This window comes from Meles meles, chromosome 6, assembly GCF_922984935.1.
Source record: "Meles meles chromosome 6, mMelMel3.1 paternal haplotype, whole genome shotgun sequence".
In the NCBI taxonomy this organism is placed as follows: Eukaryota; Metazoa; Chordata; class Mammalia; order Carnivora; family Mustelidae; genus Meles; species Meles meles.
In genome coordinates, this window is record NC_060071.1 from 75,075,800 (window position 1) to 75,085,506 (window position 9,707).

At 41.5% G+C, this 9,707-nt stretch overlaps 1 pseudogene; it reads left to right on the top strand.

Moving 5' to 3' along the window:
* The first annotated feature begins 5,394 nt into the window (after positions 1 to 5,394).
* Positions 5,395 to 5,879, top strand: LOC123944570 (annotated as a pseudogene).
* The last annotated feature ends 3,828 nt before the right edge of the window (positions 5,880 to 9,707 follow it).

The window sequence follows — 9,707 nt, forward strand, 5'->3', positions numbered from 1 at the left end:
CTGCTCTCCCTGAATTACTTGAGTTTAAGTACTTACCAGCCACTCTCACCCTGCACCTTCAACAACCAGACACACACCTGACTTCCATGTGGTAGTTGGTGGAAGTGAAAATGACTTAGATCCAAATGACCTTGATTCTGGTCCTAGTTCTTTTTTTTTTTTTTTAAGATTTTATTTATTTATTTGACAGAGAGAGATCACAAGTAGGCAGAGAGAGAGGCAGGCAGAGAGAGTGAGAGGGAAGCAGGCTCCCTGCCAAGCAGAGAGCCCGATGCGGGACTCGATCCTAGGACCCTGAGATCATGACCTGAGCCGAAGGCAGCAGCTTAAACCACTGAGCCACCCAGGCACCCCTCTGGTCCTAGTTCTAATGGCACTAAGCTACCTAGCCCAGGTGAGCCTTCTTTTATCTTGTTCTTTTTACTTTTTTTTTAAATAAACTTAAAATTTTAAAAGTTTAGATTTATAGAAAAAAATGCAAAGATAATACAGCATTCTTACATACCTTGCTCAGTGGACTGAGTATTTATGCCCCTGCCACCCTCCCATTCCCAGCCCCACTCCCCACCCCTGCCTAATTCATATGTTGAAATCCTAACCCCCCGAGTTTATGGTATTAGAGGTGGGGCTTTTGGAAGGTGATTAGGTCTTGAGGGTGGAGCCCTCATGAATGGCATTAGTGCCCTTATGAAAGAGACCCCAAAGAGATCCCTCCCACCTTTCCACCCTGTGAAGATACAGTGAGAACACAGACACCTGTGAGGAAGTGCGCTCTCACCAGATACCAAATGTGCCAGCACTTGGGCTCTCAGATTCCAGAATTGTGAGAAATTTCTGTTGATAAGCCACCCAGTCTATGGTATTTTGTTATAGTAGCCTGAACAGGTTAAAACACCCTACAACCTTTTTGTCTTATTACTGACATCTTAATATAGTATATTTGTTATAACTAATGAACGAATACTGACATTTATCATTAACTGAAGTCCGTACTTTATTCAGATGTCCTTAGTTTTTTTTTTTAAGATTCTATTTATTTGACACAGATAGAGTGATCACAAGCAGGCAGAGAGGCAGGCTGAGGGGGAGGGGGAAGCAGGCTCCTGGCTGAGCAGAGAGCCTGATGCGGGGCTCAATCCCAGGACCCCGAGATCATCACCTGAGCCGATGGCAGAGGCTTAACCCACTGAGCTACCCAGGCGCCCCCAGATGTCCTTAGTTTTTACCTCATTTCCTTTTCTGTTCAAGGATCCTGTATTACATTTAATTATCTCATTCAGATCTTCTTGCTATCAGTTCTTCCCTTTCCTTGTTTTGATGACAATTTTGAGTGGTGCAGGTCAAGCACTCTGCAGAATATCCCCTCAGGATTTGTCTTGATTGGTGGTGGGAGTGAGGTAAGGTGTCATTTTCATCACATCAAATCAAGGGCCACAGTGTCAATGTGACACCCCTGTTGTTATTGACCTGCCTCTGGCTCAGGTAGTGTTTGCCAGAGTGTTTCCATTGTAAAGTTACTCTTTTCCCTGTTACAGGCTGAACTGTATCTCCTCAAAATTCTTACCTTGAGCTCTAACCCTCAGTAACTCAAAATGTAACTGTATCTTGAGAGTGTCTTTAAGTAGGTAATTAAATTAAAATGTGGTCAGTTGGGTCTTAATTCAAGGTCTGGTGTCTTTAGAAGAGGAGATTAGAGCACAAACGTGCAGAAAGAAGACCATGAGAAGACACAGGAGACACACAGCTGCAGGACAAGGAGAGCGGTCTCAGAAGAAACCACACTTGCCAATACTTTGATCTTGGACTTCAAACCTCCAGAACTGCGAAAAAATAAATATCTGTTGTTTGAGCCATGCAGTCTATGGTACGTTGTTATGGCTGCCCTAGCAAACTAACAACACACAGACTACTTCCCATACTCTTGAATGAAGTCATTTTATAGAGCCCATACTTCAGGAGTGGGAAGTTATGCGGCACCTTCTTGAGAACAGAGTACTTACATAAATTTGGAATTCTTTTGCATGGTCAATTTGTCTCACCTTCCCCACTTATTCATTCAATCATTTATATCACCATGAACTCATGGATACTTACTTTATACTCTGGGTTATAATCTAATACCTCTTAATTTTGTTGCTCAAATTGATCAAGCTTTGGCCATTGGGAGCTTTCAGTTGGTTCCTGTGTCCTTTTGACACAAACCTCCATAATTGTGTGTGGGTTTTGTTGTTGTTGTTTTGCTTTGTTTTTCAAAGCACTTCCTCACTTTCTAGCACTACAAGATGCTACCAATTCATCTTATATATTTCCTCTCCAGTCCTAGAATTAGCCATTTTTCTGAGAAGCTCTGGTTCCTTTCATTGGAGAATAGTATTAGAAACTACTATCTGGAGGGCTAGCAAGACGATGGAGGACTGGGAGACCTAATTTTGTCTGACCCCAGGAATTCAGCTAGACATTTGTTAAACCATTCTGAATACCTACAAACTCTACAGGAGATTGAAGAAGAGAATAGCAGCATGAACAGAAAAGCAACCACTTCTGGAAGGTAGGATGTGAGGAGAAGTGAGTCCCAGGTGATATATGGGAAGACAGACCCAGGGGGAGGGAGCCTCCATCAGCCAGCTACCAGCAAGTGATAGAGCAATGGAGCCCAAAATCAGAACTTTCAGAAGTCTGCTCTGGTGAGTGACATCACTCAGGCAGTTAAGCAGGGGTGGAATCCTCACAGGGACAGTGTGGTCTCACGACCCTTGGGTTCCCAGAAAGACCAGGGGTGCCTAAGTGTGGCAGAACTCCCAGGTATTGGAGCAGGGAAGCCAGCTGCAAACACAAGCCCAGGAGTGGGCCCTCAGCTTGGGGTTGCCATAAACTGGGATCTGTGGCACAGTTGGGCCGGGGGCCCAACAAGGGGCAGATGCGGGGACATTCCCCTTTCTCCCATAGGAGCAGCAGCACAGGAGCACGGTGTAGGAATCTGGCAGGTTTGGAGACTCCAAATGGGGCCATGTGCGGGAGATAGAAATGCCCGATCATAGGCTGGGTGAGCATGGAGCGGGGCCAGAGACCAAGGAGAAATGCGTGATTGACTGTTTTTCTCTGAGGGCTCACTGAGGAGTGGGGCCCTAGCTCTCGGCTGCTGCAGGGCCAGAGATGGGGAGGCTGCCATTTTCACTCTTACCCTCAAAATCTGTAGGAAAGCTTACAGGGAACAAAAGCTACAAAAGTAAACCCTAGCAGATTGCTTTGCCTGGCCCCTGGAAAGGGTGGTGCAGTTCCACCTCAGGCAAAGACAGCTGAGAATCACTGCAACAGGCCTCTCCTCCAGAAGACCAGCAAGAACATCCAGCCAAGACCTAGGTTACTGATCAATGAGAACTGCAAAACTCCAGTGCAAGGGGAATACAGTACATAGAATTCATGGCTTTTCCCCCATGATTCTTTAATCTTTCAAAGTTACTTTTTAAAATTTTCTTAATTTTTTTCTAATTTAAAAAAATTTTTCTTCTTTCCATTTTGAACCAACTTATCAATTCCTTTTTTAAACTCTTTCTTAATTTTCATTTTTATAATCCTATTTCATCCCTTCATTGTATTTACCCTTATTTTTGTTCATGTATGTTTTTCTTTCTTTAAAATTTTGGGAGGCAGTTTCTTCTAACAGACCAAAATACACCCAAAATCCATTGTGTGGGCTCTGTTCTTCACCAGCCTGATCATATTCTTTTTTTTTTTTTTTCTCTCTTTTCTCCCTGGTTTTGAGTCTCTTCTGATTATTTAGTGTATACTTTTTCTGGGGTCATTCTTACCATTTTAGCATTTTGTTCTGTCATTCATCTATTCTTCTCTGGGCAAAATGACAAAAAGGAAAAACTCACCTCAAAAAAAAAAAAAAGAATAAGAGGCTGTACCAACTGTCAGGGACCTAATCAATATGGACATTAGTAAGATGTCAGAACTACAGTTCAGAATGATGATTAAAAAGATACTAGCTGGGGGTGCCTGGGTGGCTCAGTGGGTTAAAGCCTCTGCTTTCAGCTCAGGTCATGATCCCAGGGTCCTGGGATCAAGCCCCGCATCGGGCTCTCTGCTCAGCAGGGAGCCTGCTTCCCTCCCTTCCTCTCTCTCTGCCTGCCTCTCTGCCTGCTTGTGATCTCTGTCTATCAAATAAATAAATAAAATCTTAAAAAAAAAAAAAGATACGAGGTGGGCTTGAAAAAAGCATAGAAAATACTGCAGAATCCCTTTCTGAAGAAATAAAATTTAACCAAGTGGAAATCAAAAAGACTGTTAATGAGGTGCAATAAAAGATAGAGGCTCAAACTGCTAGGATAAACGAAGCAGGAGAGAATTAGTGATATAGAAGACCAAATGCAGGAGAATCAAGAAGCTAAGAAGAGAGACAAACAACTACTGCTTCCCCTTCTCTAGCTGCCTGCCTCTCTGCCTACTTGTGATGTCTGTCAAATAAATAAAATCTTTTTTAAAAATCAAGAAAAACAAAATACTAAGTAAAGAAATGTGATCCTAGTATAAACTGTGATCTGCATTGAACTGAATCAATCAATAAAGCTAACTATGAACAGTAGTAATAAAATAGAATGCAAATGTAATCAATTTTGACAATGTAACTATAAGAACACAGATGAGAAAAGACGGACGGTGGAAGGATAGTCAAAAGGAAAGATGGGGCATTAGTATTGTCATCTTACCTACCAGAGAGACAAGAATTACCGTTGACAGCCGTTATAAGAAATTAAGGCTGGGGCACCTGGGTGGCTCAGTCATTTAATCGTTGGCCTTCCGCTCAGTTCATGATCCCATTATCCTGGAATTGAGCCCCAAGCAGGGATCCTGCTGTGTGTGAAATACATAAAAGAAAGAACGAAAGAAAGAAAGAAAGAAAGAGAAAGGAAGGAAGAAAAGAAAGAAAAAGTAAAAAAATATTATTAGACATTGTAAAGGAAGCCTATAAAGGAATCAAGAGTAATGATATTATAATCCTCAGAGGAGGGTGGGAAGCATAAACCAAATCCTCATCAGTCTTGAAAACCATTAATTTGCGTCTAAAATTAAGAAATCAAGAAACAGTGATATAAACATACCATTGAGAGGTATGGAGAGAACTGCCAGCAAACAGATAAATCTGAGTGTTTCAAGTAGTTCTCCCGCTGGGGAGCTAAACTTGGTGATAGAGGTCTATATTGTGATTCTTAGTTTTTCATGTCCTTTCTATACTACTTGACTTCAGAATCACATACAAGCATAACTTTAATTTAAAAAAACAAAAACTGGACTGTGTGCTCTTGGGCCTCTCTCTGGCCACCGGCCTACCCAACACCTTCTCGTATGTCCCCAGGTCTGACCCTCCTCTTCCTCCAGACCTCAGGTGGAATTGCCACCAAGATGTAGATTTTCATGAAAACCCTTACCAGGGAAGACCATTGCCATCAAGGTTGAACCCTCAGGTACAATAGAAAATGTAAAGGCGAAGAGTCAGGGTAAGGAAGGAATTCCTCTTGATCAGCAGATACTGCTCTTTGCTAGCAAACAACTGGAAAATGGATGTACTTTATCTGACGATATGTAACATTTAGAAAGGGGTCCACTCTTCATCTGTGTTGAGACTTCATGGTGGTGCTAAGAAAAGGAAGAAGTCTTCTACCACTCCTAAGAAGAATAAACATAAGAGAAAAAAGATTAAACAGGCTGTCCTGAAATACTACCAGGAGGATGAGAATGCCAAAATCAGTTGCCTTCATGGGGAGTGCCCTTCAGATGAACGTGGTGCTGGAGTTTTTATGGCTAGCCACTTGGACGGATGTTACTGTGGCAAATGTTGTCCATCATATTGCTTCAACAAACCGGAAGACAAATAATTGTATATAGGTTAATAAAAGACATGAACTAGAGCTACCCTACGACCCAGTAATCACACTACTGGGTATTTACCCTAAAGATACAAAGGTAGTGATCCGAAGGGGCAAGTGCACCCGAATGTTTATAGCAGCAATGTCCACAATAGCCAAACTATGGAAAGAGCCAAGATGTCCATCAACAGATGAATGGATAAAGAAGATGTGGTATATATACACAATGGAATACTATGCAGCCATCAAAAGAAATGAAATCTTGCCATTTGCGATGACATGGATGGAACTAGAGGGTATTACGCTTAGCGAATTAAGTCAATCGGAGAAAGACAACGATCATATGATCTCCCTGATATGAAGAATTTGAGAGGCAACATGTGGCGTTTGGGAGCTAAGGTAGGAAAAAATGAAACAAGATGGGATTGGGAGGGAGACAAACCATGAGAGACTCTTAATCTCACAAAACAAACTGAGGCTTGCTGGGGGTACGGGGGTAGGGAGAGGGTGGTTGGGTTATGGACATTGGGGAGGGTATGTGTTATGGTGAGTGCTGTGAAGTGTGTAAACCTGGTGATTCACAGACCTGTACCCCTGGGGCTAAAAATACATTATATGTTAATAAAAATTTTAAAAAAAAGATACGAACTAAAAAATAAATATACATACACAATAAAAATAAATTTTAAAAATTTTAAAAAGGAATAGAAAGAGAAATCTAATAACAGTCTAGAACCAAATTTTCCTTCTATCGCTCTTTTCCCTATTTTTATCCTATGATTGATGCCCTGCTTGATAGCATTTGCTCCATTTGGTTCTCTTAAAGAGGTTACAAATTTAAGCAATGACCCCAATGAAACCACTTTTAAATATCTAGATCCTTTCTAGATCTGTAGTAATGTACATATATGCTTTTACAAAGTTGTAAAGACCCTTCTGGGTCTCAAACTTCCATCCTCTTCTCTCATGCCCTCCAGAAAAAAGTTCTCACCACCTCTTATGTATGGGACTAAGGTCATTTGGTGAGCCAACTCCTCTAAGTGTCCCTTTCCCCACCTGAACTTGAGTCATTCATCCTCTGACTCTGAAAAGACATGTTAAGGATGTCTTCAGCCATGCTCTTCATCCTAGTTCTTGCCTTTTTGCCTCCTCTACCTCTTTGATTTTTCTTCTCTACTTTTTGTTCTGCCTGTAATCAAACTCATATCTTTCCTCCAGTTAAAAGCAAATCCAAAAATAGTACCTTCTTTCACATGCTTCACAATCTCTCAAAAGAACCACACCCTTACCACTAACTCATGGCTCTTCCATTCCTCAGTCCCCTCAGGTCCCACTTTCACTGCTGCTAAACTCCACACTTTATCCTCCTTTTATTGAAACATTCTCCTCTTTGCTTCTGATACTAATAGAACAGATCTTCCATGGGACTGAATTACTGCAGTCAGCTGGCAATGTTGTAACAAAACATGAAGTTACAAGACATGAAACAAGTACAATGAATGGATCTTTAAAGTTTACATATAAACCTAACACACGAGAAAATATACTTAGCAGGAACACTACTATATACACCATCTTAAATTACCCGAACGGGAAAAAACTTGAGCCAGAGACCTAACTTACATACAGGTATTCAGGACAGATGTTTTACATCTGTTTTACATTCAGGACAGATGTTTTACAGGACAGATGTAGTAACTGTCTTCCAATTAAAAAAATATATATATTTATACATGTATATGTATATATATATATACATATATATATTAGTCTTCTTTTAGCAAGTACATTCATAGTAATTGGGGCTTCTCATAATATTGATATTAAAGTGGTTGCGAATAACTGAAAATATGAAAGTTGTGTTTTTTTTAAAGGATTTTACCTATGTGAGAGAGAGAAAGAGTGGAGATTGGGGCAGGAGGGAGAGAAATCTTAAGCAGGCTTCTATGCCCAGTGTAGAGCCTTGGGGTGGGGGTGGGGGGTGATGTTCAGTCCCAGGACCCTGAGGTCATGACCTGAGTCAAAGTTACTTAGCTGACAGAACCACCCAGGTGCCCCTGTGTTCTATAACTTAGCATAGCCTGGCAGAAAGCCGCCGACTGGTGTATCTGCCTCTAATATTCATCCTTAAATTAAAATATGACTGCTCTACAGTGATCATTTCTGCAGTAACCCTTATCCTTGAACACAGGTTTGAACTGCACAGGTCCACTTCTATATATGTGAACTTTTTCAACATAGTACTATAAATATATTTTCCTTATGATTTTAAAAACAATTTCTTTCCCCTTACTCTAAGAATAATGTTTGTAGTACACATAACATACAAAATGTGTATCAACTGTTATCAGGAAGGTTTCTAGTCAAAAGTAGGCTTAATTTGGGGCCCCTGGGTGACTCAGTCAGTTGAGGAGCCAGCTCTTGATTTCAGCTTTACTCAGGTCATGGTCTCAGGGTTCTGGGATGGAGCTCTGCAGGGGGCTTTGCAATCAGTGGGGAGTCTGCTTCAGGACTCTCTCCCTCTGCCCCTCCCCACTCCTTCTGTCAAATAAATCCTTTATAAATTTTTTTTTTTTTAAGATTTTTAATTTATTTGACAGAGAGAGATCACAAGTAGATAGAGAGGCAGGCAGAGAGAGAGAGAGGGAAGCAGGCCCCTGCTGAGCAGAGAGCCCGATGCGGGGCTCAATCCCAGGACCCCGAGATCATGACCTGAGCCAAAGGCAGCGGCTTAACCCACTGAGCCACCCAGGCGCCCCCCTTTATAAATTTTTTAAAGATTTTATTTATTTGAGAGAGTGAGAGAGCATGAGCAGGGGGAGCGGAGGGGAGGTGGAGAAACACATTCCCTGCTGAGCAGGGTTGGATCCCAGGACCCTGGGATCATTACCTGAGCGAAAGGTACTTAGCCAACTGAACCAGCCAGGCATCCCATAAATAAATCTTAAAAAACAAACAAACAAAAAAACTACAGTTAATTAGTAGTTATCTTTTGGCGTCAAAAGTTTATTTGTGGATTTTCTACTGTGCAGGGGGTTGGGCACCTTAATCCCTGCATTATTCAAGGGTCATCTGTAGAGAAAGATGTTTCATTGGAAACATTAGCTTGTATGCAAGTTTACAGTAACGAGTCTACAATACACTAATTAGCCTGCTGTTGGTAATAGGGCAGTAAAGAGCCTTGGATATCACATGAAGAATGCCTACAAGGTTCTGATCTCAAGCCAAGAGCAGAGTAGCAGTGAACACCTACCTAATCCATCCTTGCTATGGAAAATCAGGTATACCAATTTCAGTGATGTGAGGGTTTATAACAGCAAGTTCTTTGACACTTCCTCATTCAGAGAATGAGGTATAAAGATCTACCTCAATGAAGGAAAGGCTAGGCACAGCTGAGACTATTTTCCCTGCACCCATGTCCTTAATCTGGTTTCCCAATTACATTTCCCAAATACAACCCAATATTCCATTTCATTGTATTCATTCAATAAGCATTTGAATATGTATAAACTGCTAGGGATACAGTAACTAATTAGATCTCCCTATAAGGAAGTTAAAAGTTGAACCAAGATCAGAATGAGTTAAGAGTCAACCAAGCTATGAAATCAGGGGAAATGTCTAATGGAAAAGAAATATATCAAATACAGGCAGAATTAAGTTTGGAACATTTTTAAATTGTTTTAAGAATGGAAGCAGGGGGGGCGCCTGGGTGGCTCAGTGGTTTAAGCCTCTGCCTTCGGCTCAGGTCATGATCTCAGGGTTCTGGGATCGAGCCCCGCATCAGGCTCTCTGCTCAGTGAGGAGCCTGTTTCTCCCTCTCTCTCTGCCTGCCTCTCT